Source organism: Malurus melanocephalus, unplaced genomic scaffold (genome assembly GCF_030028575.1).
Source record: "Malurus melanocephalus ecotype Western Australia unplaced genomic scaffold, MMel_1.1 scaffold_1030, whole genome shotgun sequence".
Classification (NCBI taxonomy): Eukaryota; Metazoa; Chordata; class Aves; order Passeriformes; family Maluridae; genus Malurus; species Malurus melanocephalus.
Window position 1 is genome coordinate 1 of NW_026624262.1, and position 10111 is coordinate 10111.

Consider the following 10111-nt stretch of genomic DNA (forward strand, 5'->3'; position numbering starts at 1 on the left):
AAACAAACAAAACCAGAAAAAAAAATCCCAAAGAATCAAAGAAAGCAGTGAAGATCTGCAGTTGCTAGGGGTTTATTGCTAGGATGATGATAACTACATGAATGTTTATATTAAAAAGTGYTCCATCAGTTTTGCAGTTTTCCTGTGCCTAGCAGAATGCTCTTCCTCAATAAAACAGTAGATTGGATTTTCCATTTTTCCATATAGCTTCTCCATAAGAGAGAGGATCAGTTTGGCTCTTAGAATTGGACTCTGAGCCCCATCTAAGCCTGATGGGAATTTCCACTGCATCCATTTTCATCTGATTTGAATAATTCCCAGTATKTTTGGGCTTTGAGACTCAAAGGGGACACAAAAAGAGCACCATCATTTAGGGGAAATGGAAAAGAAACACTTGATGATTTTGTATTTTTTGAATAGTTTAATGTAGGTGGAGGGTAAAAGCAACTTTGCCAGCTGTTCTGGAATATTTTGAGGCTTGAATTGAGAAAAATAAACCGAGATGCTCTWRGTTCCCTGGCACTAGTGAGATCCARGCTACCACGTGTCAATGTTTCGGTGCCTACCCTGGCAGATCTAACTGTGCTCTGTAACACTCCCAGAAATGCACTGCCCTGGACACAGCTGAGGGATTACACGTCATTTTCTGTTACAGGTTTGACCATCAGTTAATTTAACTCATTTTATTTCCTTCCATATATATATATATGTCTATTAGCAAATTATTTGCATGGAGTCTAGCTCACCTTTGTCTCAGAGTTTGGATTTCTTCCCTTCTTTCTTCTCTCTCTCTCTGTGTTCCACACTTTCAGAATGATTTGCAGTTCCACTGTCCCACCCTCACCATCATTTCCCCATCATTTCTGACATCTGTCTCCCCATGCATTGAACTCAGCAATCCATTGCAARGCTGGGGGTGAATAAATGTAGAAATCTAAGGGGTTTTTCACTCCTTGCACTAAGAACCTGTTTGCCTGGTGTTTTCTTCCACTGATAAATTAGGGTTTTGTCCTCTTCTGAGCTCTGTTTGCCTAAATCTGCTGTCAAAATCTCCCAGGGAAGGGGTGCTCTCAATAAACAGTGGATCTCAGACCCACTTCTTTCCTCTGGGGGTGACACGTCCACCTCCCACAGGGTCAGGGAAAGGATCACACACCTCTGAAGGGAAATCAAGCATTTAGGTTGGCAGAGCTGGCTGTTCCTTGGGTTTGCTCTCTCAGCCCCCCAAGAAAGCTGTCTGCTGGCTGGGCAGACAGACTCCTAAACCTTGGAGAACATATTGGGAGGGAGCTGAGCAATCAGATCCCCAAACACATTGAGGGTATCTGCACTTTGAGGGGGCACCCTTCCTGCTTCCCTCCTCCTAGGAAATTTAGCAAGTGGCAAACAGCAAGTGAGGGGAGCTGGACTATTCTGGTCCATCCTTACCCATGTGGGGATGGAAAGAGGCTAACAGGAGGGGAGCTCTCCTCTAGCCTGGCTCTGCGGGGACATGAGAGCCGCTGGGAGTGGGAGGGAAGTCACAGTCCACCCTTTTCTCATACGCTCTCTAACCAAACCCGTGTGAACGGGGTGAAACAGGCGTGGAGGGACTCTGAGATGGGAGAAATAGGAGCTGTGAGAGCATGGGGACCACCCGCCCATGGCACTTAATCTCCAACCCCTTGGCAGCCTCCCTCACCCTTAAGGGAACTTTGAGTTTCTGCAGAAAAATCTGTGACCCCCCAGGTGCAGATGAGAGCTGAAGAGTTGGGGAACTCACCCCAGTGAATAAACAGAAAAGGAAGCGGTCCCTGGGGACATCCTCCTTCCTCTCCACCTCTGGGACTCCACACCCCAGCGAGGCAGCTCCAGGCGGGGGGAAGGAGCCATGTGCGAGTCGTGTAGCCAAAATAGGGAGAACCCCCAGCAAAATCTCACTAGAGACCACTCGGCATCAGGGATAGGGATGCCGTTTCCTTTGGAAATATCCTCGCTGAAAGTTGCTGTCTTTGCCTGCGCTCCCCGGGAGAGACTGCCGATCCCTCTGCGGGAGGGGAAGATCACCATGAGCAAATACTCGCTTCCTCAGGAGATTTCCTTTTTTTCCTTCCAGCGAAGGGCTGAGCGCTTTGTTCTGGGGCTCTACGGAGAATTGAACTCTACCGCGGTTCCGCGCACTGTAAATGACTCGGCTCCCTCTCCCTCCCTCCTCTTGCATGAACCGAGGGGAGGGGGTTTGGGGGAGCTGCAGGGGGGATGTGTTTTAAGCGTTTTAAGCTCAGAAGCGGCAATTTTTTTTTCCCTCAGGAGGTGTGTCTAGCACGTAGCGCTATAAAGCGGAGAGCCGGTAATGACGGATGAGCTGTCAAACTCAAAAGGCTCCGATTAGCGCGGAGTCACCGGGTGCCATCGAGGAGAATCTGCTGCGGTTGATTAAGAGCCGGGCTCGGGAAGGCAGCGGGTGAATTCGGTGGGGGAACCTCCGCTCTCCCCGGGCGGGCTGCAGACGATGCACGGAGGAGGTGAGGGTCACACGCCAGGGGTTTTATTTCCGTGGGASATCACGGCTCCGCGGGGGGATGCTTGCGAGGAAAGGAGATGCTCCCCGCTCGGGTGAGCTTTGCGCGGCGGAGGATGTCCCTCCAGCGGTTTGTGACCACCACAGGGCGCTGAGCAGCGCGGCGCTCGGGAGCCCCCTGCAGCTGGGTACAGCCAGCTCGGAGCCACCTTCACCTTCCCTCCCTACAGTCCTGCCTCTGGAAACGACCCCCAGCCCCAAAACTCGGTCCTTCTTCTGCAAAAGAGGGAGTCCCCAAGGCTGCCGTGTGCTGCAGGGTCATCCCAGGGCAGGGACACCACCCGCTCCCCGCTCCCCACCGTGGGAAGGGCTGACTCGTCATCGCAGTGACGGAACTCTAATTAAATCTGCAGAAATCAACGAGCGCAATCAAACACTCGCGGCGATGCTGGGAGAGGAATAAAAAAAAAAATAACAGTAATGATAATAATAAGGGGAAGAAGAAGCAGGTGGTGTCAGTTTTGAGGATGGTGATCATCCTGATTAGGGAATGTTAAAGTGTGTTAAGTGCCAAGGTCTGAGAGACGACCCGTGGGATGTCAGACTTTGGAGGTGGCGGTCCCCTGCCCTGGCATGGGAGGTGGAGCAGTCCCACGGGGCTGCAGCGCGCTCAGGACATCCTTCCAAMCTCCCCAAACATCACCCGAGCTGCCTGGATAGCCGTATCCTAACTCTGCTGCAAAGTCCAGGCAAAATTTTCTGTGCCGGGTGAGAAACCAAGGGGCAGAAATCAAATCTCAGCTGCCTCGATGCTCCCGAAGAGCTACAAAATATTCYAGCCGTGGAATCGTGTGAAAGTGCTTTCACGTAGAAAAACACAGCCTTGTGTAACTCTGAAGCACAAGCACCTCCAAAATTSAGAGCTCCCCATCTCCAAATTAGTTTGTGGCAAGGAACGTAATAGAAGATCATCTCGTTCCAGCCCCATTGCTCTGGGTGAGGACATCACCCACCAGACCTGGTTGCTCAAAGCCCCATCCAGCCCGGCCTTGAACCCTTCCAGGCAGCAGTCCTACCCTGAAGGTACATCATCCTCTTTGGGGTAAATCCACCCCTAAGACCCTTCCARGAACGACAGCTACATGTGTACAGCTTTCATGAGACAGCTCTCTTCCTAGGACAATCCCAGGCCAAGGAATGCTTTCTGCAAAGCAAAGTGGGTTTTGGAGTGGAGAGGAGCTGTGGCTGGGAGTGGTCGGGCTGTGGCTCCTTCAGCCCTTCAAGACAAGAGCTGGGGCAGGGAAAGCAGTAGCCAAAAGCCAGGGTTTCCTTCACAAAGTGCATTTCTCTTTTCTGCACTTACCACTTCCCCCCTGCTATTCTTTGGACAGTAGATGAGGTGGGTTCCGCTCTCCTKCTTCCCACTCCGACAGCCCCTATCCCAAGGGAAAAAGCATCCTTCAGACAACAAATCMGTTCTGGTCCAGGAGAGAGGCAAATAAAAATACAGAAAACCTGAAGATTTTTATATCTAGATTATGTCCATAGAAGTGGCAAGTTGCTTTAAGCARAATAAATACTTCTTAGCAGCCTAGTGACTATTAGCTAAAGAGGAATACTTTACACCCCATGAGAACTAACTCTTGTTCTCAAAATACATCTGTTTTCCCTCATTTGTTTGTCGTTGTGCTAAGGAAGCCTCTTTCCATGAAAATTTCAGAGCAATAATCAGTTTARAAAACCGAACTGGATTTAGTGTAACAACATTCTTCCACAATGTGCTTCTGCTGACACAATTGAGACTCTGACGACTGCAATAATCTAAAAGCAAGATCTCTTTCTCCTCCCATATATTGTTTAAGAGTTACAGCTATCACGGAATTGGAAAAAAAAAATGAAAAAAGAAAAAGAACCAGAAATAAAGAGGAGAGTATTGAAGGCAAAGATGGGGAAGAGGTAATTGGGGGRAAAAAAGTGTTTCTGATGTGCAAATTGTAGATAAAGACTTCTGATGAGAAAGAGGGGAGTGCCTGATGAGGAAGAGGGGAGAGTGTGTTGAGAGATAACGAGAATCAGTAATTTCTATTCAGCAAAGCCACCAAATCAGAGAGCAGCGCGATCTCATTGGAGGAGAGCCTTCAACAGCAACTAATCCTGTCATATTGAAAGAAAATTGTAAATGTTCTCCGCAGAAATTGCCTTCCCATTGCAGCTAATCGAGCCCACTTGGCGCTCGCACACATCTCGCACCCCCGCACACCCCTCCGGGCGGTCAGCGAGCGGACCCAGAGCCGCAGCACCCAGCAAGGACATTCCTGCACCCGAGATGCTCACCTAGGCACAGCGCTTCCTTCGCTCGCCACCACCCCAGCCAAGGTGGCAGCTTACCCTCATTTCCCCACCAGCTCTGGGGGAAGGATGAATTAATACCGGCTCGCTTACGAGTCTGGCTTCACCTCTTTTGAATTAGTCCCGTTTTGTCTAAACCTTTAAGCYGGGTTTGATAGCACTATYGCTCWATTWTTWTTTTTTTTWWAAAAARAGCTCAGCTCGGCTGACCTGAAGCAGAGACTCGCGAGGGTTAGAGCCACCGAGGGTGTGCKTGTATATGTGTGCGCCTGTGGGTGTGGGAGGGCGAGGGGGAGCGAGACACAAAAACTCCATCAGCCCGGACAGTGCCGCCTCTTGTTTAACGCTCCCAAACTGTTATTCTTTCCCCCCATTATCACGGTACCAAGTAATCTGTATTTCCCCCAGAMCAACCCCCCTCCCTCCTCGTGGAAGATATGGAAGAGGAAGATAAAGCCGCTGGCTGCGGGCGCTGACGGCTCGGAGCCCGCATGCCTCTGCCGCTCCGCAGCCTCCGCTCCTGCGAGCCTCTTGCAGCGGGATGAGATGCAACTTCTGCTAATTGGATCACAGGTAGGAAAGCTTTGGTTTTTACTGACGTTTCCTCTCTCTCGCTTTTTTTCCCCACCATTTCTCTATCTATTTTTTTTTTGTCTTTTTATTTATTTTTTTTTTCCTCTTGGCTTTTCTTTCGCGTCCTCTACCCTCCGCCCCTTCTTCGCCGCACCTAGGATTTCATCCGCTGCTGTCATAGGAAAGCTCCTGCCAAGGAAATAATGTCTAAGAAATGAGCTTTTGCTTCCTGGTAGAAGAAACAGAACAGACCGCAGGGAAACTTTTGCTGAATGGGTCACAGCTGTGCGGGCCAGCGGTGAAAGGCAGAGAGAGGAGATTTAGGCAAAGCGATTGTCACCAGCACAGASCCCTTCTCTGTGGAGTTTCAGTTGCGATATTAATCCCAGAACCGAGCCTAGCATGGCATAGCGGGGAARGAGAGACACAGCAGCCTGATGTAGAGAAATCCTCACATTATTCAAGCGCTACACACAGSGGGTTTTATTGCAAATGCTGCATTCCGACGCAGGTACATCTGCCGGGCTACTCTTCCCAAATCCCTGTGACACGTTTGTCGGCGTCTCCTGAAAAATGTCCCCGGGAGCCGGGACCGGAGCCGTCCCCGGGGAGCGGAGCGCTCTCGCTGTCGGGCGGGCAGGGACGGGGCGGGAGGGAGGGATCCCCGCCCTGCCGGGGACCAGGAAGGATGCGGGATATCAGGGGAGGGGGCTGCGCTGTGCCGGAGCGATCCCTCGCCCCCAGAACGCCTCCCGTGCCCGGGAGCAGCTCCCGTTTCCGCTGCCTCAGCTCTCGGGGAGGGGAGCGCGGGCTGGAGGTGGGGAGGGTTTGGGGTTTCTGGGGTTTCCCCCGCTCATTTCCGGCCCCGTTTCCCCAGATCCTCGCCCGTGGGCTCTGGTGCCCGGTCCGGGAGTCACGGAGATGCGGGAGAGGCTCTCTCCTGTGCCCCGGTCCGGCTGAGCCCCGGCAGGGCTGTGTCGGTCCCAGCCGTGTYCCCGGGCTCCCTTTCCCTTCCCCGGCGCTTGTGGCCAGAAAGAGCGAGCTGAGACTTGGAGAGGGAGCTCAGATCAAGCTGCGGGAGAAAAATTGCCTCTCGCAAACAGCCCTGGGGCATCGAGGTGTTGGTGCAGCCCCGGGGGCTCTGAAGGGTCTAAGTGCTTTCTGCTTCTCGGGCAGAAAAAGTCTGTCCTGGCCATCCCTTTGTGCCGTCCCAGCACTCTGTGCCCCGTGCCGTGCTTGGCCGCTGCCCCGGCGYTGGGTGATGGGGGAGAGGCAGGCAGGGAGCTCCTCTGTCCCCCTGCAAGGCAGCCGGGGCACCGTGCCCTGATGCCAGGTGCTCCTGCCAGCTCTGGGGCTTGTAACCCATCCCCTGCGGCCCGTGTGTGAGTCCTTACCCCTTCCCTGGGTAAAAGGCGAGGGACGCTTCCTCCCACCCGTGTAAGATTGTTTATTCCTACTACTGTCATTTGCTAAAGTTCCTTTTAGGGCAAGTAGAGAGGTTTTTTTGGTTTTTTGGTTTGGTTTTTTTTTTTTTTTTTTCCCCAACTGGAAAATCTTGCTGCAGATCTACTCAGAATAATATCTATTCCCATTTCCGTGGATCAACCAGTGTGTTCGCACGCACTGGCTTGCCCTTGTCCCTTCAGGAAGATCTCTTTGCAGAAGGAAAAAGGCAAGGACAAAAAAAAAAAAGGAGAAGGTCTCACCTCTTCTTGACAGCCTGCTCTTGCAGCTATTTGGGGGAAGTACCAAATCCACAAGCTATAAAAAACAATAAGGAAGGTTAACACAGGAGAGCAGAAGCATGCATGTTGTCTGCTTTTATGGTATTGCATCAGTTGCAATCACAGCTCCTCTCTGAATACACAYCAGCTTTGATTGTGTGGTTTCTGTCACCAGCCGCTCTCGGTGACTCATCCACAAACCTCTCTGAGCTACACAGAATACRTTTCCTCTTTCCTTTAGGATCTTTTTGATCTTTTGAGTATAAGTTGATCTTTCTGAGTATAAGTTTGGTTGAACTTCCCCTCTGCAGGACCCCCTGGACTGTTTGTTTTTGCACCAGGAGAGTGAGAAGTGCAGGAATYTCACTGGCTGGTTCCTCATGTGCCCCACTGAGCTGCTCTGTCCRTCCCTGCCCTCAGCACTCTGTGATTTCTGCATTGCAGTCCGTTTGGGTATGAGACACAGTCTGTGGGGAGGGGGTTCTAGGATGTCCCCAGCTTGTTTTGGATGGGGGGCAGAATTATTAAAAGGAGAGATCACACTTTTCTCCCATCCAAACCTGGGATTTTGAGTGGTATCCTCTACCTGAATGGTTGTGTCTGTGTATAGGCAGAGCTCTGGGAGGTCTGGACCAAGAATGTCCTGAGGAGATGGAAAGGACAGCAGTGTAGCTGCGCTCTTTCATCATCCAGACACTGAAAGGGGGAAATTGAGGCGATCAGTTASAAATAGAATCTATGAACAAAAGCTGTTTCCTTCCCCCAGCTCAGCGTTCAGTCCAGCACCCCGTTATCACCTCTGGGCTGAATCCCTGTGYGTGTTTCATGGCTCTCAGCTGTTCAAAATGCTTGGCTCTTTCAGCCCATTTTGTTGTCTCACTCAGTACTCTTTTGAGGACACCTACTACGAAATCCCTCACTGTTGTTCATATAATCCCAGGAGGTTACTCTGTCCCACTYCACTCCTTTAACCCACTCACCCGTTCACCCAACTTTCCCTTCTCYGCTCATATCATGACCTACATGCAAAAGCCTTATTTTCTGGTCCTGTTTCCATAGCAATGCAGCATGGGGAACTCAGAGAAGCCAGTAATAACGAAGTCAATTCCCTTTCTGTGAAATCAAGACCTCTTTGAAAGTTCAGTTCAGTTTAAGGCTAAGCAGGAAACTGGAAACACAGATCTCCGCTCTCCCTCTAGTGCCAGAGGCAGRAGGAAGAGCATCCCCGGGTACCAGGAGAGGGATAGAAGCGAGTGGTATGACAGAAGGACGTTCTTCCCAGGGTCTCTTTCCAGCCAGATCTTCCAGCTTCTAAATCCCAAGCTGAAAAAAAAAAAAAAAAAAAAAAAAAAAAAAAAAAAAAAAAAAAAGAAAAAAAGCTGGTGGGGTTCGGCTGATCCTGGTTTTGTCACTCAGAGATTACGTTTTGGGTGGGTTGAACTGTGGAGTAAGAAGTGGGAACAAACTGGAGCTGGGAAGCCCAGACTGTGCCTTTATTCGGAAATTTTGGATCCATCTGGCTTTGAGCTTCGCAGCTTGAGGCAAGTCGCAGCTAATTCGGAGAGATTTGAAGGCRCAGAAGAGGATTACTCACTTGTGAAACCGCTGCCCTGACCTTCTTCTGGCTGTTTGGGTTGGGGGGATGGGGCAGACAACASTAATCAGGCTGAGGAAAGCTGAAAGGGCTTAGATCCAGCTCATGTGAATGACAGGGATAGCTTTTTTCATAAATGCTTGTAGCCTTAAAACTTAAAAAGCTTAAATTGTATGCTGGTATTTAATGTATGGTGGCATTAAAATGTGTGATAGCATTTCAAGCCCTGTTAAACCCATCTTAGAGATTCCCATCTCTGAGAACCAAGCACTGAGAACTCCTGTGGCTAAATGAGACTCCAGACACAYCACTCACCCATCTTTGCCCGTTCCTATATTTTGGCAAAGGTAGCTTTTAGGTTTGCCCGGGTCTCCACACTTTTCCCTTTTGGCAGAGCTGCCCAAAAGATGCAGTTCCCTGCTTGCTCATCCACACCCCACCAGCTGTGCCTGGCATTCCCTGGCTCTCCTCATTCAATTCAGGAGGGATCCCTTCCTGATTTATTGAGTGAAATAGGCAGAATTAAAAGTTGAGACCACTCCTGAAAGTTGTATTAAAGGGCTGCCTCCTTTTCCCATACACCCCGTGTCTGTCTGTCATTTTGGGCTGCCTGTCGTACCATTAAAGCAATATTTTCTCCCTGTGTCTAACACCACCCATTCCCTGTAGAGAAGGATATGTATCAGSAGGCCTTCTAAAGAATGTCTCTCATATAACATGATTTTAAATCCCAAGAGGATAGGACAGGGTGAAGTTTCATCTCATTTCCATCAAGCACTTCCCTAAAGAATGCTTGCCAATGCCACTAAGACAGGCAATGGGGTTTCAGCAGTCCAGTGCTTCGTGTATTCATTTTTGAGAATATGATATGGATAAAATGAAACAGAGCACATTTAGGGCCAGCTGCTTTGCTCAGAGTTTTCTGCACATTTTCTGTTTRACAAGATGATTTTCTGATTCCCATCATTGCAGTATTTCTTTCGACTCCATGGGCTAGATTCTGCTCTTAATTACCTTCTTTCAAATCAGGGGTGCCTCCACTGATTTTAATTGCAAACATTTTATTCTGKTGCAATTGAGCTCAGAATTCGACTTTCACAGAAACATAGTTAAGTGTTGTAATTAGAATATGCCAGTGTTTTGACAACTGYTCATGGAACAGCTCTGTTTCATCAGATTCTGCTGAAAGGGAAATGCAATTTGATAATGGGCACGGGGCACCTCTCAGTGATGGCAATAAAGATCTCTGTGAGCAGCCACAACACAAACAGGCGAGAAATTCTATAAATCAGCATTTCCCAGGGTTTCCCTCAAGCTCTTAGAAAAGCTCTGAGTAAGCTGTGGGTATGTGTGGGTTTTCTTAGTGTTTCT